This window comes from Meleagris gallopavo, chromosome 8 (genome assembly GCF_905368555.1).
Source record: "Meleagris gallopavo chromosome 8, MGAL_WU_HG_1.1, whole genome shotgun sequence".
Classification (NCBI taxonomy): Eukaryota; Metazoa; Chordata; class Aves; order Galliformes; family Phasianidae; genus Meleagris; species Meleagris gallopavo.
The window spans coordinates 8,680,442-8,706,691 of NC_139411.1; the positions used below are offsets into that span (position 1 = coordinate 8,680,442).

General features: G+C 44.0%; 1 protein-coding gene across 2 annotated transcripts in view; it reads right to left on the reverse strand.

Annotated features, from left to right (window-relative positions):
* Window positions 1-26,250, reverse strand: part of JMJD1C (jumonji domain containing 1C) — a 147,724-nt gene that overhangs the window by 59,246 nt on the left and 62,228 nt on the right. The gene's annotated exons all lie outside the window — the stretch shown is intronic.

Below are 26,250 nucleotides of genomic sequence, written 5' to 3' on the forward strand. Positions count from 1 at the left end.
ATGCCTTTGGAGGGCACAGACGCCAAGGAGCTGCCGCCGGTGTGACTGCTGGTGCTAAATGTGTCACGGCAACATAACACTGGGCTCATGTCCTTATTGCTGGTCACATACACAGCAGTATGTATCATTACATGCACGCACCGACTGGCCATGCAAAAGCACTAATGCTGACTTTTAAGCAACAATTTTAAACATTAGAGTCCTGAAGCCTATAGAAAATAATCGTACCAAGATTGTTACGTTTGCCGAGCAGCACACCTGGGCACAGCTCGGTTAATAGGCGCAGGACAGCAGCACGACTCCCACTGCCGCCTGCAGAACAGAGTGCCTTTGTTCCGGGCACTGCCAGCCCCCGCCAACAGGCAGCGCGCAGCCCTGCGCTCAGCAAACACGCCATGACCTTCAATTACTGCCCTGGCTGGCTGCCACAGGATGCATGTACTGCTGCTCACGCCGCCTGCCCTACTTTGCAGATAATCGCTACCACTACAGATAATCGTTAGAATCGATGGAGTAGGGTAAACACACGCTCCTTGGGCTCACAGCAGCAGCACGGGGGGCTCAGCTGGCAGGACAGCCACACCGCAGGGGCTGTGTGTTCAGGGACTGCACGAAGTACCCCCACTGTCATACCACTTTGCTTTGTCTTCTGTTTGTTCAGTGGTGGAAAGCACACAGGCACAGGGACACCGACACATGCACGGGACCAGGGCTCTGCTGAACCCCACTCTGGGCATCCAAAGGGATTAATCCCCAAACACACAGAACCCAGAGAGCGCATGCATGTGATGCTGCCAGGTAGGAAAGAACACGTGAATAAATATTTAACCTTTAAAACAAACAAATCAAAGGTATTTAAATCCGTCTCCATAACTGAAATTAGCCTTTTTCTGCTCATCTCCTTCCTTTGCATGCCCCACATTTCCTGAGCGAGGCAGATGGTTTCCTAGGGACAATCCTGCAGAAATAGCGCAGCATGTGAGCAGAGCTGCACGGCTGCTCTACTGACGTCGTCATGCACACCAGCTGAGTGCAAATGGTGTGCTTCAGTGCAGGAGCCAAAGTCCAAAGGAGAATTTGTGTGCGTGAAACAATCGCTACTGCTAGGGCTGCAACCATGTAATAGAGTCACCATGGTGCCAGTCCACGTGCAACCTTGCCTCCTGGGTGATGTGCAGACACTGCCTGGGGATGGCCACACATGCCAGAACTTCACCAGGCAATCTTCAGCAATTCCTCAGAATTGAGAAGCAGAAGACAATGGTGGGTGTGGAGAAGCATGAGCAGCACCACCATCAGTACACTAGTACGTCTGCACTAACCAATTCTGCAGTCATTTCAAATTGATCTGATTTCAAACACAGTTTCTACCTTTGCAGCATTTTCAATCAGCTTCTAAAATCTCTTGTGCCCTTCCAACAGCAGCCATCGTGGAATGCTCTCAGCGCTGCGTGCACCAACATGACTGTGCAATTTTCCCCCATTGCTTCATTTGACACCAGCACTGTAATCGCAGCTCTGGCATTGAGCTCTGTTAGCAAACTTTCCCTACTTCTGTAGTTGAACTGGTGTTCCTGTTACAAACAGTCTTGGTAAAAGAAAAGCCAGAATCATGGCATTAAAACACCATCACTGAAGGCAATGGTACTGCACAAGCTTTCTTATCTCATGGAAAAAGGAGGACTTAGATAATCAGCGAGCTCCAGAAACCATGTATTTTCATGTTCACAAATAATTTTAGACAGTTATTTTCATTTCTCCCATTACAAACCCCAATCCTGTGTACAAGGATTGCTTTTCCAGGTCTAAGCTACCTAAATTGCATTTTACAATTGCCTCTCTGTGGTTTCATTTCTTCCCAGCCCATTTACACCTTCCACGCTTCACTTTCCATTAGCAGCCTGTCACATGCACTGCACCTTCTCTACCTCTCCCCTGCATTATGCCATTCACAGACACCAGCCCTTACACTGGAAACACAGAGCTGCAGAGTTGTGTTCTAAGGCCAGATTTATAATTCACATACAAAGACAAAATACTGAGCAGTCTCTCGCACATCCCTCGGTGGGTTGCCAGCTCAAGCCTGATGCTGCTGTAACAGACTCCATTTCTCTATACCCCCTCTCTCCATCAGCTGAGTACCACTGCCATGACCTCTGCCACTTGCTCGAGTCCAATCACATCAGTGTCATCTTTAAGTGTGACCTTCCCACTCCCTGTACTGGGTCTAGATTACATGAAACTCTTGCAGGGTTTCTGAAACACAAGTTTTTCTGCTCCTTCCATAGTTAAGAGTACCAGCCCACACTTATTTGCATTCTGATTACTCAAGCCTTAATTAATGCATATGTGCCCAGCTCAGATCTGCTCACAGAGCTGTCTCAGACACCTCTGGCCCACAGCCCACTATTGGCTCTCCTGCTCCCAGCATCATATCACAGTGCACTTTCAGAAACAATGTCTCCTGATCTGATCTGACTATTGCTCATTTATCAATTTTAGGAACAGCTTACTGGCAGCACTCACAAAACTGATGCATTAACATCTTTCAATTTTCTCTCTCAACAGCTTCCCTGCTGTAATGACCCCTAAACCCTTGGCAATGCCTTGGCCACTACCAAGAGAATAAGCCTTATCTTATTCTCTCACAAGGAACGCCTCCTATTTCATACATATGTCTTCTGCTCTTGACTTACTCTCAGATTTTAACTCCTTGGGGAAAAGAATCTTTCTCATCCCACATTTGTTCTACAGCTGACTGCACAATGAAATCCTGGTCTTTCACTTGGGTTTCCCAGTGCCATGGTAACATGCCACAATAGTAATTAACCTTGGGACTGGATTCTGCCTTCCACAAAGCAAACACAACACTTGCAGGATCATAATGTTCTTACCCACACTCCTTCTGCAATATTCATCAAACCCTTTCTAACTTGGGTGCCATCCATTTTTTCAGCATTCACGCTCCTTCAGCCTCCTTGCTTCCCTCACAACAGTGCCAAGCTCCTCCAGCTCATTTCTTGGCTTTATTCTCTTCTTCCATCCCTGCCAACATTCACAACATTCTTGCATCCTTTTCCCCTTGAACTTACTGGATCCATTTATCTGCCCTTCTTCCAGCATCGCCTCCAGCAAAACAACCCAACCTAGAACACCAGCTTCAGGATTCTAGCATTGCTGCTCTTTGATTCAGCATCCGGCAGCATGTCTCCTACATCCCACTAACTGCAGTCCATCGGGCTCCACCTTTTGCCCTCCCACTACTTCCTGTCTCCTTCATGCTTCATTCCATGTGCTTCTTTGGAGCGCAACTCTCTTCACAAGGGCAACCTGTACCTACAGTCATAGGCATCCTTTCTGTTCTCCCTCACTGGAGCTCAAATACCTGCCTCACTTTTTTCCACCTCACCTGCTATACCTTTAACTTCAATTTTCAGAGGAGTATTTTTCCTAATTCTGCTGTTTTTTTTTGTTTTTTTTTTTTCCAGTTCCCCTGCCCTACAACCCTTTCCATTGTCTAAGCCATGCTCTCCACTTGCTACATTTGAATCTCCTCTCTTAAGCAGATTGCATTTCACTTTATATTTTTAGTTTTGCTCTTCTCCCAGAGAGCTCTTGGTACATCCTCACCATGCAGACCCAGGACTGCCCCGCAGTGCTGCACACAGCCTGCTGGCTCAGTCTGAAGGTGCCCAGGGCAGGGCGCAGGTTGGAGAGGCCTTGCTCCCGGAACTGCTTCCTGTTACTGCAGAGCTGAGAACGCGCCCATGCTGACATTTTCCATTCCCACAGCCCCACAGCAGTATCCAAGCAACTCCTGTAGCAGCAAATGCTCCCTGTGTGCCTGCTGACACACCCAGGACACACAACGTGCTCCTGACATCATGCTTAAGGGTCACCTCAGTCATCTGTGATGACTCAGTTAACCAGAAAGGCTCTGCAGGCAGCAGAATTGTTTCCTAAAACAGCTGGAAGTAGAAGACGGCTTGAACAGGAGCTCATGTTTGGAAATACCTTAGACAACAAAAGCCTCAAAAGCCTGCGAAACATGAAATGCAAGAATCTCTCCGAAAACTCAAGAACAGAGAGCAGGATTCCAGAAGAACATGTCCCACAGGAGCTAGAAAAGGGAAATATACACTTATCATGTGAATGAACGCATTACAGAGAAACTGAGATTCATTTCCTGAGAAGAGCAAGACTCCTCAGCAAGACCATCCCTCCAGTCTTTGTGTTTACTCTTTTTTACTGACAGTAGTGTATTTCACTGTTTGTTAGGAAGCATAACAGCTGCAGAATAAATACACTTCTAAATATAATAAATTTGCAATACATTCAGAAAGGGCTTTTTCTTCTTGAACACTGTTATGAGGTGACAGCTCCTTCCTCTTTCCCTACACCCACTGTCCCCAAAGAGCCAGAGGTTACACTTGCCAGCTTTGCTCTTCCTATCTGGCGATCTGGGGATTTCCTTAATGGAGAACAGCCCGTCAGGGCAGGAAGGGATGGCTCTGTTCTGGACTCAGTGCCTCTGCATTCTTTTAGTTCCAGCTTGCTGGGGGTGAGGTCACGCTTGGCCAACTCTGTTTTGAAATACATCTTTTTTTACACTCTAAATATGTACACATTCGGTATAACAGAGTACCTTGGCAGTAATGTTTTCATATTTTTAAACACTAAGATTTAAGTATTAGGCTACACTGATACAGTGTGTTTCAATTAACTTTGTACAATGTCCCACCTTAGCAAGACAACATCCTAGTCTATTACTATAATGCTCAAATAAAAATACCATTCATCTCACCTTCACATGTCATGTAACCAAGGAGAGATACAATCTAGTTTCAGGCTATAATCGGAAACATCTTTTAACCTTTCTGAGCAGCATTTTTTACTGCTATGCCATTTTATCATTGTATTGTGACTGCGTCAGACTGTCTACACAGTTGTTAATACGCTGCTTTGATTCCTGACTGTTGTTTAAGAGGCTTGGGAGAACTTCTCAAAGACAATTTATTCCTTGCAGGACAAACTATAGCCATAAACCACCATGACGTCGAGGTAAAAGTTTACACTTGATAATAAAAAGCCTGATGGAGTAGGCAGTGTTTCAGTCAGTGCATCCCTACATCAGGATAACACCGAACTATGTTGAAACACCACCAGCATCACCTAGTTAAAAAAATCAGAAGCTACCCTGGATATCACACTGCACCATCCCCCTCCCCCAGGCAGCGTTATTTTTAGGCTCTCACATCTGTCCTCCTACACGCTTGTCCAGCAGCAACCTCGACAGGCACTTTTTTCCTTTCAGGAAAACACAGGACAGATGGTGTTGAAACTATCTCTCTCTCAGATAACAAGTTTTCCGTTTTTTATAAATTCACTCATCTCCAAACTGTGACAGCTGTGAGTTTAAAGATAAAACTGAAATGATCCAGATCTTGCTCATCTCCTTTCTCTAGGGCCTCTGAAAGGTCACAATGTGTCTCACTTAAGTTCCCCACTAAGCACGAAATGCATTCTTTTTCCAAGCTCAAGCACACTGGTGGTTATTGGAAAGAACTATAGAACACTGTTGTGTTTGGGTTTTTTATTTTTTTCCAATTTGTTTCTCAGGCCTGTGTTGTAAATTCAGGATCTTCAGGATCTGTTTGTGTAGTACATCAGACAGTATTTACCTCCAAGGTATATTTATAGCACTAGTTACATTCCCTCATTCCTCCCAGAACAGCATGCATGATGATGTCACCACTCTGCACTAACTACTCCCACCTCTCTCTTGTTAGACCGCAGTTCCACACTCTGGTTAGCCTCACAGCCCTCCCAGACGTCCCATTGAGTTTGAGTTGATCCTTCTCCAGCATGGCCCACTAGAATTAGGTATCTTATTTTAAAAACAGACTCGTGGCCATTATTTGTACAGAGACACTGGACTCCTCTATTCCAGGAACACATCCTGTGCATGTCAGAGCCCTGCCTGGGATCTTCTGAACGTCACACAGCAGGTTCACAGCCCTCCTCTGCCCGACCAGAAGGGCCAGACCTGCTCCGTGCCAGTGCTTCCAGTGGATAAGCTCTCATCTGCATTTGCCATCTGCTCCTAAATCCGCGACTTTGTTTTATACAGTAACATTCTGTTCCACCTCTATTACTTCATTTCTCAAGGACATTCAATTTTAGCTGCATAAAAAAAACCCTCATCCTCCACGTTAAGGGCTCCTCCCATTTTGTACCATCTGCACATTGAATCAAATGTAATCAATTAGCCCAAACATTTCAGAGAAAATACTATGCACGTCATTCCCAAAATGTGTGAAGAACTACTGGCACTCAGACTTACTTCACCACTACACAGCTCCACCTATTTCAACACTACATAGCTAATGTCTTATAAGCTAATTCCTATCTAATTTATGTTCACACTAATAATCCTCATCTTCCTCTGATTGCTCATCACTTGACATGTTGTGGAATGCATTACAGAAGTCAGGATGAATGATATTAGTCGCATTTTCTTGCTTTGGCACAAATCCGACCAGCCTGGTTCAAGTGGGTCCATGATGCAGCTTTTCGAGGTGCTGATGACAAGACCAGCTCATGATTAAGAAAAGGGAAGCAAACACAAAGCAGATATAATCAGTCTATTTGTAAACACTTAAAATAAAACAAAGCGATGAGTAAAAGCCAGCATGAATTCCAAAAGAATAAATTATGTCAAAAGCAAATGTCCTTTTCAAACAGAAGAGCAGAGTTGAGAAGCAGATTTATATCCTGACCTTAATAAGGTTTTTGACATCGTCTCCTGTGACGTTTACGTACGCAGACTAAAGAGATTAGATCCAAATGAAACCGACGTTAATGTAGACAGACATCAAGAAAAAAAAAATTAGAAAACATTGCTAGCTCACCATCAAAATATGTATCTAGAATGGAATTCCCAAAGTCACCTACACTGGGCCTGCTCTTATTTGCTACTTTCATTCGTGACCCAGATGATAGAAAACAGACCGCATTTATTAAATTGACAACCAACCAGCTTAGTAGGACTGCAAATTACACTGGAGGACAAAAAGACAAACTGGAAAAATGGCAAAGCATCACACACAGGCAGGAGCAGTCAGTTGCAGGAACACTGAGCAGCAAATGAGTTGCATATGAAAAAAAACAGGTTACGTTTAATTTCACAAGCGCTACAAGCTGGCAGAATGATACACACACAGTACTGGAATATGTGAACGGTATCACAGAATCACAGAATCACAGAATTGTAGGGGTTGGAAGGGACCTCTAGAGATCATCGAGACCAACCCCCCTGCCAAAGCAGGTTCCCTACACCAGGTCGCACAGGTAGGCGTCCAGGCGAGACTTGAATATCTCCATAGAGAGGGAGACTCCACAACCTCCCTGGGCAGCCTGTTCCAGTGCTCCGTCACCCTCACCATGAAGAAGTTCTTACGCACATTCGTGCAAAACTTCCTATGCTGCAGCTTATGTCTGTTTCCCCTCGTCCTGTCTCCACGTACCACTGAAAAGAGACTGGCCTCACCGCTATGGCCGCCACACCTCAGATATTTATAAACCTGGATCAGGTCCCCTCTCAGTCTTCTTTTCTCAAGGCTGAACAGACCCAGTTCACTTAGCCTTTCTTCATAGGGGAGATGCTCCAGGCCCTTCACCATCTTTGTGGCCCTCTGCTGGACTCTTTCCAAGAGATCCCTGTCTTTTTTGAACTGGGGAGCCCAGAACTGGACACAGTACTCCAGATGAGGCCTTACCAGGGCAGAGTAGAGGGGGAGGATCACCTCCCTCGACCTGCTGGCCACGCTCTTCTTAATGCACCCCAGAATGCCTTTGGCCTTTTTGGCCACGAGGGCACACTGCTGGCTCATGGCCAACCTGTCATCCACCAGGACGCCCAGGTCCCTCTCTGCAGAGCTCCTCTCCAGCAGCTCATCCCCCAGCCTGTATTGGTGCATGCAATTATTCCTCCCTAGGTGTAAGACCCTACGCTTGCTTTTGTTGAACCTCATCCGGTAGTACATCCTGTGTTCTGCATCCATCAGGCCTCAGTTGGAGAACTACATAATGAGCAGACCCTGCTCTTCAAAGACAGGTATGTGCTCCACAGAGAGCAGCACAATGAGCAGCACTTTGGGAAACACTGCTGATGAATACAGACCGATGGGACTGGATAGGGAAATCAGAGCAGGGTGTGTCTTCACACAGGAAAACAGGATGCTGCAAGGAATAATAGCCTCTATAGTAGACGTAATAAACTTTAACAGCCTTCATTTAGATTAGATGATCTCAAGGTCTTTTTCAGTCTTATGATTCCAAAAGCATCTCTGCAGGGTCACTTATGTTTCCCAAATAAAACAGCACTTATAAATACATCCCCAAATTAATGCTACATTTAAATCTGCTTTCATTACGCCATCTTCCCTTGGCCCAGCTTCTCTCAGCAGCCACAGGCTGGTAGTATTTAGGGGGCTGCAGTGCAGAAAGAAGTGCCTCAAGCCTTTCTCCCTGCCAGAAATACTCAAGCACTTTCACGTGCTTGGAGGTGCCAGCTTCTCCACCCTGCACTGCTGCAGCCTCACCTTGAGCACTGGGTGCAGGTTTGGGCACCACAATGTAAGAGGAACAGAAAGATGATAGAGAGCATCCAAAGGAGGGCTTCAGGGGTGGTGTGGGGCCTCAAGGGCCAGGTGCATGAGGAGCAACTAGTCCCTGGGTGTGCTCAGGACAGAGCAGAGCAGGCTGAAGGGAGGCCTCACGGTGGCTGCAGCTTGCAGAGGGAGCGGAGGGTCAGCACTGAGCTCTCTTGCGACAGCAACAGAACCTGAGGGGATGGCAGGAAACTGAGACAGAGAGGAATCAGGCTGGATATCAGGAAAAGGTTCTGCACCAGACGGTGGACGGACACTGGAACAGGATCCCCAGGGCAGTGGTTACAGCACTGAGCTGCAAGAGCTCAGGGAACATTCGGACACCGCTCTGATAGGGTTTGGGTTTTACGTGGTCCTTAGGTGGAGAACTTGATGATCCTTGTGGGTCCCTTCCAACTCAGGACATTCTGTGGTTGTCTGATTCTCTCTGTATTAATCCCATCTTTGGACTCCCACCAACGGAGCACAGTGAGACTTACTTGCTGGCTGGGAAAAGCACTGTCAGCTTATGCCCGACACGAAGGCCACAGGCTTGCCTTATTTATTTAGAAAATTATTTTAAAAGAAAGGTATTAAATCACTAACAATCTCTTTGAAATAGCTGTATCGTACTCTACTCCATTTTCTTTAATTTCCAAAGTCCTTGATTATTCTAACTTTCAAAAATGCCTTCCAAAGCTTTTCATATTTACACGGAGGGCAGACTGACAGTCTTTTAATTGCTTGCATAATTCTTCCCTTCCCCCTCATTATGTAGGCACTGCTTTCTCCAATCACGGGTACCACCCTGAAGGAAAGATTAGCTAAAGTAGTTACAATCAGCACTAATTCTTTCCTAATTCTGAGATGGAAATTTCCCTGTGACTGAGCATTTTATGATCGTTAAGTTACTCCTTCTGGTTTTAGTAATTACCATTCTCTTATAATACATCTTGCCTTTTCCTTCACAGCTATTATCACCCTCACTTGAAATTCAGCCAAAAATTTAATGCTTTATATTTAATGTTTCAGATGCGTGTTATCATTATTTTCTGTCCTTCTTATCATACAGAAGCCTTTTGTTGTTTTGTTTTCACATAATTTGCAAGATTAGATTTTGGTTTGAGAAGCAAAGATATCCAAAGACTTCCTCTCCTTTGCTCATGGGCTTCCTGCTTTACTGGACATCTTCATTCTGGATATTCATCTTTTTTGGTTTGCACATCAGAAGAACGTAGTTAAGATTTGTCTGGAAACTGAATCTCATCTCTGACCCCAACATTCAGACCCTGGGCTCCTTATGTTTGCAGTCAGTTTTTACTTACTTAAATCTACTACTAAGATTTAAAACTTGAATTCCAAACTAACCTATCTTCATCTATTTCTTCCTTGCACTTTAAACCACGTCATCTCACAACTGCCCAGTGTGCAATGCTCAACTGTGCTTAATCTGAGTCAGAGTACTGTCAGAGTACAGAATGGGAAGGCGCTGACGGCCTGAGCAGCCCCAGCCTCCCACACTCCCTCCCTGCAGCCCAGTCTAGCAGAGCTCACCCTGCCACCTGCCTGACTTATTTGCTCGCAGACACCTTGCTGATGTAACTCTCATCTTGGCCGCATGACTGCTGGGATCACTAGGTAGGGGCAGGAATAGTGAAGCCAGCCCTTTCCACAGCTGACTAAGCAAAAAGTGAAACTGCCTCTTCAATCCAAAATGATTTTCTAGAATATCATTGCTGCTTTTCAAAATGATGTCTGAAGTACCAATGAGTTCTTGTTGGTTAGATGACTAGTTTAACGAAGAAACTTGCCAGCAATCACATCCAGGAATATCCCAGCCTTACCATTTTTTCTCTGATCTCTACCTGGGAAAGTAAGCCACCTCATAACAAGCAGTATTTATCTAACAACACTACAGAGATGGCTATCCCTATTCAAGTCTCACCCTGGAGCTAGTAACAGATTCTTTACTCCTGTCATCTTTCTCCAAAAGTGATTTTAAGCCAAACTGATTTTAGTCTGTCCTTTTCACACCAAGATACTTTTTCTAGTCTAATGTATAATTACTACTGCACAACTTCTGCAGCACAAAGCACTTTAACGCATATAGTCTAACTACTAATTGTATTCTACCGTGCTTCTGCTACTTGGTGTTTTATCCCCAGTGCTGTCAGAAGCTCAAATTTCTCCATTTTGTTGCCCAGGGTCTCAATATGTATACAAAACATCTCAGTTGTTTCTTAGTAACAACATCTTATTATCCAGTCTAAATCTTTCCCCAGCTGCAATGCCTGATGATGATTTTCCTTAACCTTGGAACTCTTGCCTTTCTCAATTAGTACCGGTCTTCCATCTGCTGGCATTTTTCCATATGCTGCAACAGAAATGAGGGTTTACCCAGTACCTCCTGCTGAGAGCTGAAGACTGAATGGAAGTTGAATAGGTTGGGAAAAGCTTTTTCCTTACAGTGAGGTTCCCAGTCAGTGCACTTGCCTTCTTCTCTAAGGCAAATCTTCTGCATAGTTGGCGGTAGAGCCTGCCTGTAAGAGTGATTTCCTCAGGGCTCTCCTCCCCTCCAGGGACTGTAATTCCACTTAAGAGCACCGGAATATCTACTTTATGTCTTCCAGTATGGTTTGCACATCTGTAATCCACCACAGCAGAAAATCTGCTGTCATTTATGGTATCTCAAACGCTAATGATGGAGTCTTTCCTTCCCACTCCCACTCAAATCCCTTCAGGACCTTTCTCAGCTTTCTCATTCTCCCTTATCTTCTCATTCAGCAACTTCAAAAGTCCCTCCGAGCTGCCTGCAACTCCTCAGCCCCATAAACATTCTCTTAATTCTTGGATCCGGTTTAAGGGCCAGCACCATCTCCAGCTGCATCTTAAGCTTCTCCCTGCTTCTTTTCTTCCTTTCACTGTTAAGCTCTATCAATGATTTCATGCATACTATATTTAGTCATCTTTATTAAATCTGTCATTCTTCAGGTTTTCTCCACTGCTCCCTTGATTATAACTCATCTCTTTCATGTCCTTGCCTTCAAGAAGGACGCACACCGAACTCCCTTGATGCACTCACACACAACAACTGCACATCAGCAGCTCAACTTTTGAAAGCTTTGTCTGAAGCAGCTTCAAGTCTTCGATCAGTTTAGCTGGGATTAGCAACACAGCAAGAATCAATTTCACATTCGAGTTCAAATGCTATCCATAATTTCATCCAAATCAAACAGCAAAAGAAGATGCACTCATTCACTGATTCTCAAGAAACAGATCTTGGTTTGGTTTTGTTTGCTTTTTTCTTTTATTCCTTCCCCTGAGCAGGGGTCCTGTGCTGTCTTTGTAGACCGTTACTAAAACCTCAGTGCTTTATAACCAACCACTGTGCCAGAGATGTTTTCACTATTCCCATGGCAGGTAGAGGTCCCTGAAACACCCTCTACAATGCCCATTTAAGTGAGAAGGGCTGGCAAAGGACTCTCTCCCCTCCCTGCAGTCACTGCTCTTCACCAGCAGGCCCACAAGTGCCAGCCACTGCTGCACCCAGCAGAAAACCAAAAGGAAGAAACATGTTCAGAAGAAAGCACAGGAGACAGGAAAAGAACCACAAAAAGGGTGAAAAAGAATAAATGGTGACAAGAACAAATTGTGTATTAACAGCTTTTTAAATTACATTCCTCTGGTATGGCCTAGCAAGCCATGCACAGCTAATAGAAAACAATCTATAAAACAGGCACTGGTGTGAAAGTTGGGAGCATTCAAAAGTTTTGAAGTTTTGTTTCATCCACTTAAGCTATCTTCAAGCTCCACACAGTTAAGATATGAAGAAGCAGTGGGTGGAAGACTAACAAATGAAGCCTCCTTTTATATTCTCATTTTGATAAAATGATTTTAAGGTTTTACTCCCTCCCCACCCCTAAAATAACAAGAAAAAGCTTTCCAGGAGTTAGGAATTGAGGGAACAAGAGTAACAACTCCCTCTGACAGGTCCTTATTTTTCTGTAACAGACCTTCAGAGCAAGACCCACAAAAATAGAGTTAGCAGGGCAAACACCAAATCTCTAGCACACTTTTTTTCTTTCCATTTCATAGCTCTGTAACATTGCACAGTAAATTATTACAGGAGAATCTACAAAATGGATGACCTACTTCTGCTCAAAAATCAGCTGTGAATCAGCCTATTAAAAAAAAAAAGTACAACTCTTTTCCAATAAATATCAAAGATAAGACAGTACTGAGGAATAAACACAGACACTTTCAGGACTCTTTTTCTTTAAAAGAGGGAAAAAAATGAAAACAAACAAACAAAAAAAACAACAGTCTGGGGTACCTGCAGAATTTGTAATTTCTCTCTTCCAGGTATTATTCAGTCTCTGAAAGAGACTTCTATGGTAAGAACCACAGAATGGCTTAGGTTGGAAGGGACTAAAGATCATCTAGTTCCGATCCCTCTGCAATGGGCAGGGCTGCCAACCTCTAGATCAGGTGAGTTTCTCTATAAATATTGTCAGGTCTGCTAATCAGAACCCAAAGAAAATGGTTAAAGAGATATATGCACAGATTTGAGTTTAGTTCAGAAGAAGCAACTTTGTATTAAGTAGCTATAACTGTGGCTTTAATGAAGAACTACATATGCGCCTGGTGTATGAAGGTGGAACAGAATATCTCTAGCAGTGGAAGATCTCTCAGACTCAAATATATTTATAAAAATTGCACCTTCCACTGTCATCAGCAAGTTTAGCTTGAAGGCAAAGAAAAATATTTCAGGAATATACCAGTGGACTTGAGAAATAAATATGAAAGTAAAGAAGAAGTGGCTAGTTGTCACAGCAGAGTCTAAATTAGGTTTCTATATTTAGAAACACACCACCTTTCTTTTGAGGATAGTAATCTGCTGGAGTTGAAGGGCAAAAGAATTTGTACAAAGTTGGTGCAGGAGCTCCTGCACATGAATATGAGTGGTAAAAGAGAGTAAAGTGAAATAAATTTATATGTAATGACTATAATTGTCACATGTAATTATAACACCAAAATTAAAATGAATCTTGTAGAAGATGGGAGGCATATGAAAATTGAAAGTGAAGATTAACTTAGTTAAGTTCTACATCTTTAAAGAAATTAAAAGGATAAAGCTCTTCATTCCATTACGAACTTTTTATTTATGACCCATCAAACAGAAATGAATTAAAACATTACAGTGACACCAGATATCTGTTCCAGTAGTAGTGCTGTGCTTATTAAGTCTATGCATGACAACTGACACTTCTATTTCAGAACAGAAGAAAAATTTACATTATTAAAGCTTAGTGGTTTAATTTCTTCTCCATCTGTCAAACCAGTACAACACATTACCTCTTCCACAAGCCTTACTCCACCTGTTATTTCATAAAAACATTAAGGATTTTTCTTCCGTTGCATGTTTTTTTTTCCCTAGCCCTCAGTTACTCCTTTGACACAGACTTCAGAAAACTGATCCTCTGCAAGTATAACAGCAATTATGAGTGACTTTTGCTTTTCAATTGGTCTCGTTTTCTTTGTCACAGAAACATTCCCAGTCTGCAGTTATTAAAAATAGTCAAGGTGACCCTAACTCGTTTATTTAGTGTATACAAGTTCCAGCAACTCCAGATGTTCCATTCCAAATACATCCAATATATTTTCATTTCAGTTCTAACCAGACACCACATACTTAGGGCCAGAAAAGTAGAAAAAAACGCAACTTGATCAGCAAAGCTGAAAAATTAAAAAAAATTGCACTATGCCAAGTGTGATGGGTGTTGTATTACAAACTACTTCGACCTGCACGTATGTGGTAGGAGAGCAAAAAGCAATATAAAAAAAAATATTTTATTAGCCACAGGACTAGAACATAAAAATTATTTAGGCCCCACCCAAAGGCAATTCCCAACAGTACACAGTATGCATGTAATCCTTACAGCTGACCACATAACCGGAATGGAGCTGTTACCTAGGTGTTTAAACATTTAGCAGCACATTGGCAAGTCACTGGAATACTTCTCTGGCTCCCTGCTAAAACGTCCTGCCAACTCCCATTTCAGCCTTCCTTCTGTCCACCATGATTCTTTTAGAGAAAAGATGAAAACCATTCTTTTTGTTCTCCACTCCAGTAACACCTGGCAGCTTTGCCTCTCACATGTAAGCACTTAGGGCTTTGTCTCTTTCTAGAGGACAACAGCACTTTCTCTGTGATGCACTGACACATCTTGCTGAACACTAGATTAGAACTGCTTAAACAGTATGAAATATATACTTTATTGGAGTCGGCATTCTGTTGCACAAGCTGGCTTTTCGAAACAGAGAACTTTAAAATAAGGCTAAAAACTATACTCTAAGCACCAAAGTAGCCTGATGAGGGTGGGAAAAAAAAAGAAAGCTCCTCCTGCTGAGGAGACTCATGCCACAAAAGGCAGCCTGCAGCAGGATGCAGGGCACGGCCACTTACATACATCTTTTATGTGGCACAAGACAATCTCCTCTTCACTCAGAGCAGCCCAGGCAAATCAGAAGGTTGGACACGCATACTCTAGAGCTTCCCTTCTATCCCTGGGGCAGATGGTGCTGACAGTTGAACTCATAGTGCTAAATGCCCTCCACTTTTTTCTTCCAGTGAAGTTTGTTGGAAAAGCTTAGAGACGAAAAAACACAAGTAACCAAACGAGGCTATGCAGAGACAGCACACTCAGATTTCCTGTTACTGGTGACATCGCCTTTGCTCATTTTAGAAAGCACAATCGAGCACAATTCTCCCTTGAGACAGAAGTAAGACCTGACAACTCTTTCAACATAGATAATTTTTCCTCAGAAAGAAACTGAGAAAACTTTATTCTGTGAAAGGTGCTCCAACATAAGTGCTCCAACATAGAAGGAATGGCTTAATAGAAAAAGATCATCAACTCCATATTCTTGCACATTTACAGAATCTGAATTCCTTCAGGTCCTCTGCCTTAGCAAAGCCTATCTGCTTTGAACTCCTGTTCTAAGCAGCACTGCTACGTGGCAAAATCTCAGGCCCCCACGTTCACTGAACCACTCGTTAGCCACTCCACCTCTTGCACAACAGGGCAGTGGGGCAGTGAAATGCTGACATCCGAAAAGGGAAGCCCAGTTTCAAGATCTTCTTACAGCCTGATTCGGAAGAAAGGTTTCCTTCCCCCCTTTCCCAGGAACCTGACCCTCTGCTAATCTGAAGTCTGGGAAGTCTTTGGTGAAGGGCAGAGAAGAAATATCTTATACCAAGTTTTGCAGAATGATTTTCCATAGGCAGTCTGTTTTGACAACAGTTACCACATCAGGACATCTCAAATTACTGCCATTTTTCCCACACTGAATGTGGAGTCTAGATGAATATCAGTCTCAGAAGTACCATATAATTCTTAGAATAGCTTGGGTCAGAAGGGACCCCAAGGATCAAAGAGTTCCTTGCCTGGCAAGGCCACCAACCTCCTGACCTGGTACTAGGCCAAGCTGCCCAGGGAAGTATCAATGTTTGTTAATTAAATGCTCCTATTTCCATATTTACAAATAAAGGGGTTGAAATGAGACTGATCAAAACTAAGCTTCTGAAAGCATTAGTCTTAAATTATGCAGAAGATCCTTGGGCCTACCGAACCAACAGAAAAGGCTTACTATGTTACAGTGTCAATGTTGCTAAAAATTTGTGTAAGAGAATGACTTTTTCCTAATAGATTAAGGAAAAATATTAAATAATATGAGGTGCTGCTCAAAAAAGCATGTGTAAGATCAGTTTCTACACTAACAACTGAACTAATACAGATGTACGGCAGAGTGACTGCATTACATTTTTTTGCATGTACTGTTTACAAAAGCTTACTAGAGCCTATGTATATCATTGATAGAAATTAGATTGAAAACCCTCTTCTACTTAGGATTATTTTCCTGAACTGAAGATTACCCACTTTCTTACTCTCATCTTAAGTAATTTAAAATAACAGTGGTTCACCAGTAGAATTCAGCCCATGACATTCACCTCCCCACAAGAAGCAGCAGGTGACGGATGCAGCCACTGCACTGATGTCTATCTGGAGCTGAGGTGGAGGATCAGCTGCATCAACAGCCTTACTCTGTTTCAAGTAGCAAAAATCCACATCCTTTTTCTAGCACGTGTTTGATGTCAGGAAAGCTTAACCTTAGTACAAGGCCGGGAAGTCCCGGGCTGGGCTGGCAGTGCACGCCTCCCTCCCCTACAAGAGGCCTTCTGTCAGGCTGGGCTGGCCAGGCTCCTCAGTAAGTCATGTGCTGTGGCACCTCTATCCTGCAGTGTGTGGTTCCTCTTATAACTTCCCAATCTACTGCCTCTGCTTCTCTGAAGAATCAAGCACTTGTCTCTGCATCTGTTCATTAACGCCGTGTTTCAGTACATTTCCAAAAATGAGGTTTTCTTCAGAATTAAGGAAAAAAAAATAAAGACTCCGCCTTCTTCCAAACTATAGGTGTGGGGCAACAGACCAAAGCATGACCTGCACTGACTCCTTCATGTTCAGAGTTCAGAGAAACATCTTCCAGCTTCTCAAAGATAACCACCCTGGCTGAGAAACCTCAAACACGAGGAATGCTGGCTGACAGAGCAGCCCAGGGCGGGGCTGTAAAAAAGCAGCTTCTCATCACAGGTCTCAACGTGCAGAGCTGCTATCAAAACATTCACACCACTATCACAAAACACAAGGGATGCCAGCTGGCATGTTTGCTCACTGTATGTGTGAGATGCTCACTGACTGGCACGGTGCACCCAGCACTGGGACCTGCTGCACGTGCTGCAGTACTCCGTGGCTCCTCCTGGCCACGGACCCCACGTGCAGCCCACCTGAAGCTCTACCAAAACATCTCCGCATTTGCACACTGTGCCCACCCGAGAAGATCAAGATGCTTTTATACATATTATACAACAACACATGTTAAAAAAAAACAGTGCAAACACAGTACCTTTGCGAACATTTGTATTTAGCTGAAGGGGTGATTCAGGTGCTGAGTTGCACTTCTAAGTGTATTCCTCTAAGAGATGCTCACATGTGCAGGTACTTTTGAAGCATGGAAGTATAACTGCACATCAAATCTCACTTTGTATCTTAATACTTCAAAGTACTGACCTACAGCACAACTTAAATCCATATGTGCAACTGTTCATGCAGGTGAAACACTGCAGTGGGCTGCCAACATTTGCATAGAGGACAACCATTCCTTGAAAGCAGCATACAGGAGGCTTTCCCTATGAAACATTGTGGCAGCATCACATTAGTGTACCACCTTGGACTTTTACTTCTGAGAACAAAGAAAAAAAAAAAAAAAAGAGTGGCTTCCCCGTATCAATTTGCTCAGCTGCTGAGATGCCAGGCCCTCTCTGAGAAGGCTTTGTTGTCATTAATGCAGTGATCAGCTTAGCTGGTCCCTCACCTGGCAACCCCTCCAATTCTCTTCCTTCTCTGATGGTTTCAGAGCAGCTGTCTGCACTGCCCTTTTAGCAGACACTGATAGCAGGAAGCTGTCTTCAAGCAGCTCCACTCTTCTCCTTACAGCGTGCAGCAGCGCTGATAACTGCATTCAAATCAATGACCCTCGTACGGAGAGCCCAAAGGCCAGGCTGAGGAAGCAGCGAAGCGCTACCTTTTATCTCTGTGCCCCACAGACACGTCAGTGGTAGTCCTCAACACTGGCCAGACAGGATCACTGTGAAGCTTGACCTCAGCAACGGCCTTATTGGGTTTTGCTATCTTGCATTTTCAAAGCTCAAAACAAAACCATATACAAACTTAGGGATTAAGTGGATTTCCCACCAAAGTCACAAAGACCACATGCTGAAAATTATGGAGAATTTGTCTTGCTGCATTAATTTTCCTGGTAAAGCATACTTTAAACCAGTCAGAGAAGATTTTGATGGAACAGCTACTCCAGGCACCTTGAAGCCCTGGGGGAGGAATCCTTCAGGCTGACAATAGCCAGGGCCATGCACAGCAGCCAGTGCTGCAGCATTAAGCTGGGGCGGTCACAAGGGACAGGGGCAGAGCTGGGCATTAGCACTGCTGCTAGTGATGGGAAGAAAACAGCCAAGCCCAGAAATCTGGCTTGACAGCTTCATTTCTTTGTGCTGCTGCCATCATCTACCCTATCCTGTCTTCATGCAGGAGGCTGAAATCACTACAGAGAGCTTTTCAGTTTAATGCAGGGGCACAAGAGGACAAAGAGAAACTTCTAGGAGGGCAGAAAAAGAACATGAAGAAGGCATGTCAAAATGGAACAGCCTAATTCCCTCTCTGACCACACGTACAGCTCTCTGAACCACATCAAAGGATGTTAAGAGGAAAAAAAATATCAGAAAGCTAAAAAGGAATTAAAAAAGCAATCTTTCCTACAGAAACTAGCTGACACAATCTTGTCTGAGTGGTGTAGAACAGCAGAAGGAACTGGTCGCTCCCCCACTCCCCCCTTCCTTCACAAGGCCACAAGCAGCTAGCCAAGGAGCCTGCCTGCTCCCAGCCCTCCTCACAGCCTTGGTTGCCCCACAGAGGCAGGAGGGGACACACGGTGACCCAGCAGTGCTGGCAAGTAGCGGTTTACGGACCGACTTCCTGAGCCGAGCCCACATCCTATTTCATCCTCTCCTCTATGAGTCAGTGTAACTGCCTGCTGTGTCCACATGCTTAGTTTTGTTGTTGGTTTTTTTTTTTTTGTTTTGTTTTTTTTTGTTATCACCGTAGCACAGCATTGTGCAGCAAGAACAACACAATAATATCTTCATTACTTTTCGGATAAAGCACTTCCTTTTGCTTTCTGTGGTTCTTATTCTTCTTGTACCCCTTGCCACTATCAAACAAATTCTAGAGCTAACACCAAGACCAAAACAGCAGGCCATAAAAAAGGTCAGCAAGGGCACGTGACCACTATCTGCTCTCTGGAACAATGATACAATATTTGGTAAAACAATCAAATGAGACAGCTAGTGGTATTCCACTGTTAAGATATTTTTTTTTAAATGCAAATGCTTCTGAATTCCAGAGTACCTTATACAGCTGACACTTCTGTGCAATCAACGCCTCTCTCATGTGAGAGATGGGCAACAATCCCAAACAAAGCATTTTAAGATTGCACTATTTCTCTACAATCCTGTAATAAGTTTGCATTTGTAAAGATCCACATCTACATCATTGTTATTGTCCCAAGTTAAAAACGTTGGTCGGATGAACATTTTTATGCATTTATTTCCTGCATTTAAAGAAGTTTCCAACAAAAGCTCTTCTCTTAGAAAAGCGTTGTAACTAAATTTTCTTCAAGATCTTCGTGATCTTACAGATGAGATATTAGAAGAAAACATTATGAAGACAAGGCTGATGTAAAGAGATGGTATCAAAGGATACTACTATAAAAAGATAGCTGACCAACTGATGCAGGGTATTAAGGAGATCTGCAAGCACACAGTATCTTCAGACCATTACAAGTCTCAGAGGAAAATGTCAGACTTTTCCTAGTTTCTTTACTTCACAAACACTTCTCTATGATGTTAGTCTTGCCTTTCTGTTCTGCACAAACACCAAAAGAGCATACTGAACCATTATTTTGGGTGAACTTTACATTAATATACTTCCTAAGACTGGGTGTTCAAAAAGAAGTCTGCCAACAAAGCAGCGAGCAAATACACACACGGAACAGAAGAAAGACGTATTGATATTATTTTCAAGATGATACAAAAGGCACTTTTACACTTCACCTGAAAATGAGAAAAAAATCCTTTATGAACTTCTTGAAGGTTTGAAGTCTAGAACCTTCATACGGTTCTGGATTCTAAGAGAGCACACTTAATGGCAGCAACAACCTATGAGGCATCCATCAACAGATCCTCTTGGAAAGAAAGGAAACACACTGCAGTTTACTCTCCAAAAGTTGTGCCTATAAAAATATATATATTTTTTTATTACCAAAATGAAAAGTGTACTTGATTCTACGCTATACTAGCTTAAAGGCAATCTGATTTCAATTTCATCTGAGCACAAAGCATTATTAAGAACTTTAATAAAGGAGGAAAACAAAGGATATGTCTTCATAACTGATACTTCTTGATAAGAAAACTATTCCATGCATAAGAAAGTAGAGCAGAAACTATGAAGAATACTGGAAATAAGCACTAGATAGTCCTTGACCTAAAGTAAACATTAAAAAAATGCTTAGTTAATTAAAGACACCTGATCATTTCTATTTTTTACAGCATCAGCAATGGAACGGAACAACTGAATTCTTGATTAACATTTAATATACCACACACCAGGATACCATACACTCAGTTCAACAAAAATACTGTTTGTATTAATTTTTCAGTGGCTGACTTTGCAGCCTCGGTAATGGCTTTAAAAGCAAGAGTTATTTTTTCTGTGATCTCCAAGACTCCAAATGGAAACTGATATTACAGAAACTCAACCACGAGGAAGTATACTGACCTCACAGAGATACGAGCAATCTCATTTGAGCTTTAATATTCCACTTACCGACCTAGCGAAGCACATGCAAGGCGTGGAAGGCGTGGGGGCCCCTAACTAGAACTACATGTTTTCTTTCACTCTAAAACAATTCTCTCCCCTGAAAGAAAATGATAGTTTGAGATTACGATCTCCTTGCTCTTCCAAAACTGAATACCAAGCATGTGGCTGCTCACAAGCCAAGCAGCTCTGTTCCTCCAATAGCTGAGGAACCGGAGGCCCTGGCAGGCTGCCACGGAACACAAATCCAGAAGACCTTGCTCAAAACCAACCTCCCTCATCAGCTGCCTTTTGAGCTAAGGAGCCTAAAAACCTGTGCTGCAAGGCAGACACAGGAGCTGGAACAGTATTTAAACAGAAGGCTGTTCAGACCAGTCCCTAGAAGGAGATGAAAGCCTATGTAAATGAGTCCCGTAATTAGCTGGTAGGCAAGTTCTGATGCTCAGGTTTTATTTTTAGCTCTGATAGGAAGCATGCCTTTTTAGAGATGTAACCCTCTGCCTGGCCAGTCCCAGCCAGCCCTTCTGCTTTCAGTGCTCTTACCACTTCAGGCAGGGAAACGACAGTACTTCTTGAAGGTTTTCCTATAACAGTTACAAGATATGGAGGTGACTTCATACTCATACTGTTATTCCTATACAACCGCACGTATGAGATGTGCCGCAGCCAGAATTAATGCATAACTAATTTAGTACTTACACTTCCTGCAAAATAACAGAGTGCCATTTGAAGAACTATCTGCTTGGCTCAGATGATGATAAGACAGCACATTGTACAGGAGACACATTAAAACAAATCTGACTAATATGAAGAACACCCGAGTCTCACAAAAATGGAGCAGCTAGACCCTGCACACACTAAAGAAATCTTTCACCTGCAAAGTAGTCCCTGACGACCCAAAAATACGACATCCTTATACCATATTAGGGGGGTTCTCCTCCCCCTCCTTACGGTACGACCTTTCCCTTTTGCGGTGAGCACAGCAGCTCACTTTCATTTCGCACCGTGCCCCGCTGCCCTGAGCCGCAGTGCCCGCAGGAGCAGCGCCATGACTCACCGCACCCCGCGGGCACCGACTGCCGCAGGCCGCTGCTGACTCAGGCAGATGCTGCTGTGCGGGCGGCTGTGTTCCCGGGGCCTCTGAGTATGATTCACACGCAGCACGGTGCCAAAACCAAAAGAACAGATCAACACGAGCAGACAGCAAATACTAAGTCTGCTCTTTGACTCTTACATGCAAACAACCTCCAGTGTAACTCTGAGTATAACTGGCCTTTCTGCCTCAATAAGCGCGTTACAAATTTACCACCTTCGATGTTTTGGCCATGTGAGCACCCCAGAGAAACATAAGAGGCACCTGACACCAAAGGCAGTGTTTTCCATCAGCTGTTCCCTCCCAGCAGGCTGCGGTGGGGGTCCTGACATCAAAGGGTCACTCTACTGCCAAAGAACACCTTCACAGTTCGTGCAATCCAGCATTCCTTTGGACCCCTCAAGAAGCAAGCCAATGCGTTTCTTAGAAAGGGGGAAAGAAAAACGTGTGACAAAGAGCTTTAGAGCAGTGCTGCATGTACGGCACGACTCAGTTCCAGCGCTAACAGCAAGCCACAGACAGGCCTGGCCAATAGTCCTGCCTGTTTTCTACAAGGCAGGATGCGGTCCTACAATAAAGAGCTGCATCGACTCCATTAACAGTGCTGGAAACATGTCATGAAAAATGTATTAATTTCCAGAGCTTGTTACAGTCCCCCAGATACCTGCTGCAGGCTTTACATACCACTTGCAGCATTTTCCAGGAGAACACAGTTGTCCAGAGAAAGCAGCGATTCCTAATGAATGTTTTCTTTCTTAAAGAACAAATCTGTACCTAAGTCAAGTCTTGTTATCCTTCTGATATTCTTAGATGAGTTTGTCCCTTCCTACACATAAGGCAGAGCCAGACTAGAAGAATCAATGCTGCTGACTGCAATTTAAAGGTCTCATTAGGAAGAAGTTTCATTTTCCATTATCACTAACATAAATTGCCTTCTCCCCAGTACAACCATCCGTAAGCACAGCAGTAAATAATTGGCTCAGAAAAACAGAATTTGAGACTGTATGAATACGGCAATGAAATAATTAAAACATGCATGCATTTTATAAGGCGACAATTTGAGATCTGTACCATAATATATGAATATAAATTCGTAACTCATTTTTCTCACAAAAGGTTACCATTAGAGGAATGATGCGACCTGCCTGACCTATATAGATAGGTCTCTGGTACTCCATGGCTTGATAAATAGAAAAATATCCATATGTTTACACCTGTCTGTATACCTACCTGTATCTCTTACAACCGTTCCCCTCACTCATCCTCCATGGATGCTGGAAATGGAATAAGTTACCATGCTCTTTTGGCACTTAGCTTACCGAGCCTTTTCTTGCCTCCTTCTGTTTTTACAATGATTATCATAAAATTGAGACTACCTGTCTACTATATTGACAATTTATCATGCTTTTGACGTGAAAAATACAGAGAAACAGTCAATATGTATGAAAAATATTTCCAAATAAATCTGTTAGCTGTGTAATACGTTTCCCAGAGTGGCTCATAGTCACTGAATAACGTACTGTTCTGCCCTCCCTCTGCCAACTGGAGATGAACAAGAGGCTTAAATACCACGTGTAGCACCACGCAGCAGTGACAGGCTGCGTGGTAACAAACAGACCCCTAGATATGGCAGTGATGCTCCTCCCAGAGCAGCAACTCATTCCTATTAGGCAGCAGAGCACAGTACATTGGGGATTGCATCAACAAGCCCAGGCACCATTCTGTGGCGCATCACCTTCACTCTGGGACACCCAAGAGCATGGCAGCACGGCGAGGCCATGGCTCACAGAAGGCGGGTGCCCTGCCAGGCGCTCTGTGCCCAGGGCTGGGCCCAGCTAGGGGAGCTCTGCATGCAGCCACAGCCCCCTCACTTGCTGCAGCCTGCATGGCCGCGCTCTCAGCTGGACACATGGGCACAGGTAGCATCCTGGCCCTGAGATGGCACCCTGTCAGGTGACCAGCTATGCAGGCTGTCACACGGAAACACCAGCTTTTTCTTAGTGATGTGTCTGTGAGCAGTTGCATGCTGTGCATCTTGTGAACTGGTTAAGTTCACTGTGCACAATATTAGCATGCAGCATTCAGCTCCAAAAGGGGAACCACAGAGCGGAACTGAGTGCATGAAAAATCCTGTCCTCAGAAGATACCAAGGATTACTCGGAGGAGCCAGTCATTGCAAACACTGCTGTACTGCACAGAAATGCCAGGCTCCAGTGCCACTGCCCTCAGGCTGGTTCCCAAGCAAAGCAGTGAGCTGCGGGGCAGGCACCCTGTGCGTGAGGCACGTACCAGCACCACGACATGGCCCCTGAGAGCATAGGAGGGGAAGGAGGATCAGGGCACTGAGAGAATGCCAAATGGTTCTCAGGAACTGTAAGGGAATGAGAGGAGGAACAAATGGTACGCTGACATGTTGCGTCTACATTTGTAATGTCTGTTTTTTTTTTTTTTTTTTTTTTTGTCTAGACTACTATGGTTTCAAGTTTCCTTGCAGAAGTAAGGTTACTGAGGCTGAATTCTTAACAGACATGAAACCAGAGTTCCCATAAGGGGAATGCTCTGAGAAGGGAGATGTGAAGCTAATGAGCAGCCCTTAAGGTACTGGAGGTGACAAGAAGCACTGGTTTTAAGACGTGACCTTAAAGATTGTGTTCCACATGCTGCCCTGGCATGCCACACTGCAGGCACAGGGTTCAAAAGGGATGTCTGCAGGACCTCCTATCTGCTACAGCCACAGGAAGGAAGCCATAGCTAAATGGCATCTCTGAATGTCCTCAGAAATCTGCTTAGCCCCTTCTAAAACAACATAACAGGTTGTGCTCTGTCCCTACAGGTTTAGGGCATCCTGGGAGTGAAAAGCTTTCTCTGTCTTACACAAAGAATATCTATAATCTGTCCGAGATGACCTCCCTACAGTCATCAGTCTTGTGAAACATGAGGAAAAGAGAGGAAAAACAGAATGCAGCAGAACGTTGTATTCCCTCAACATCATGTTTGTCTGAAGTGAAATTCACAAAAAAGGGATCAGTTGTCCCTCAAACCTAGGCATTGTGAAGAATTTGTGGAACACTGCTGCTCTGACCACCACCCAGATCCTCCGTCCTGGCCATGCAGAAGCAGTGGAGGTGTCACAGTGTCCTGCTTCCAGTTTTCCTTCCAAGAGCTCCAATGAAAGCTGTGCATGTAGAGTCTCTCACTTGGAATTCTAAACACACAGCCACACATCCTCCTTCAGATAGCCAGTGTTTGACTCAACATCCCTGGGATCAGTGCAAGGGACCCTCTCCATCCTTTCCTCCAAAAATAACAGCACGAAAACTTTGCCATGACGGAGAAAAAGGAAAAAATCCTCTGAATTCTATTCTCTTCTGATCAGCAGTTTTCCATGGCAGCAATAATTTTCCTTTCAAAGGTAAGATGAGGACAACATCTACCACCAACAGCACTTAACTCAGTAGGTTGGAGCTACGTGCTGCAGTGACAGCACAGAATCATTCAATCCACCTTCAGCCTCTCTTTGCTGATGTGAGAACAAAGACTCCCTCTTCCAACACCAGGGAGCTTCTGCATCAGCTCTCTGAATCTGGAGGATGACCTTATATCCTGGCAGTCATTTGTTTGAGAAAGCTGTGCTTCAGCATATACCTCATCCTGGCTACGGGTAGGAAAAACAAGCGTGCAGCGCCTGCTAGAGACTGAGCCTTGCATGGTAACAGATTCTATCTAGGCAAACAAAAGCTGATGCTGAATGATAAAGAAATAATCAAGGCAACCAGAAAAGGAGGTAACCAAGACAACTATGCTCGATGCTTGCATTCCATCCCCAGTACCCCTCACATCTAAGCTTTTTCCTTCCTTGCTGAATTCCCAGTTTCCTCTTTCCTGCCAGCGATCTCTATCCCAACACCCGCCCCTCAGGCAGCTCGAGACGTGCTGATATTGCTTGCAGTTTTACCAAACAGCAGCAGAGAACTAACCCAGGCACCAGTCATACCTCAGAACC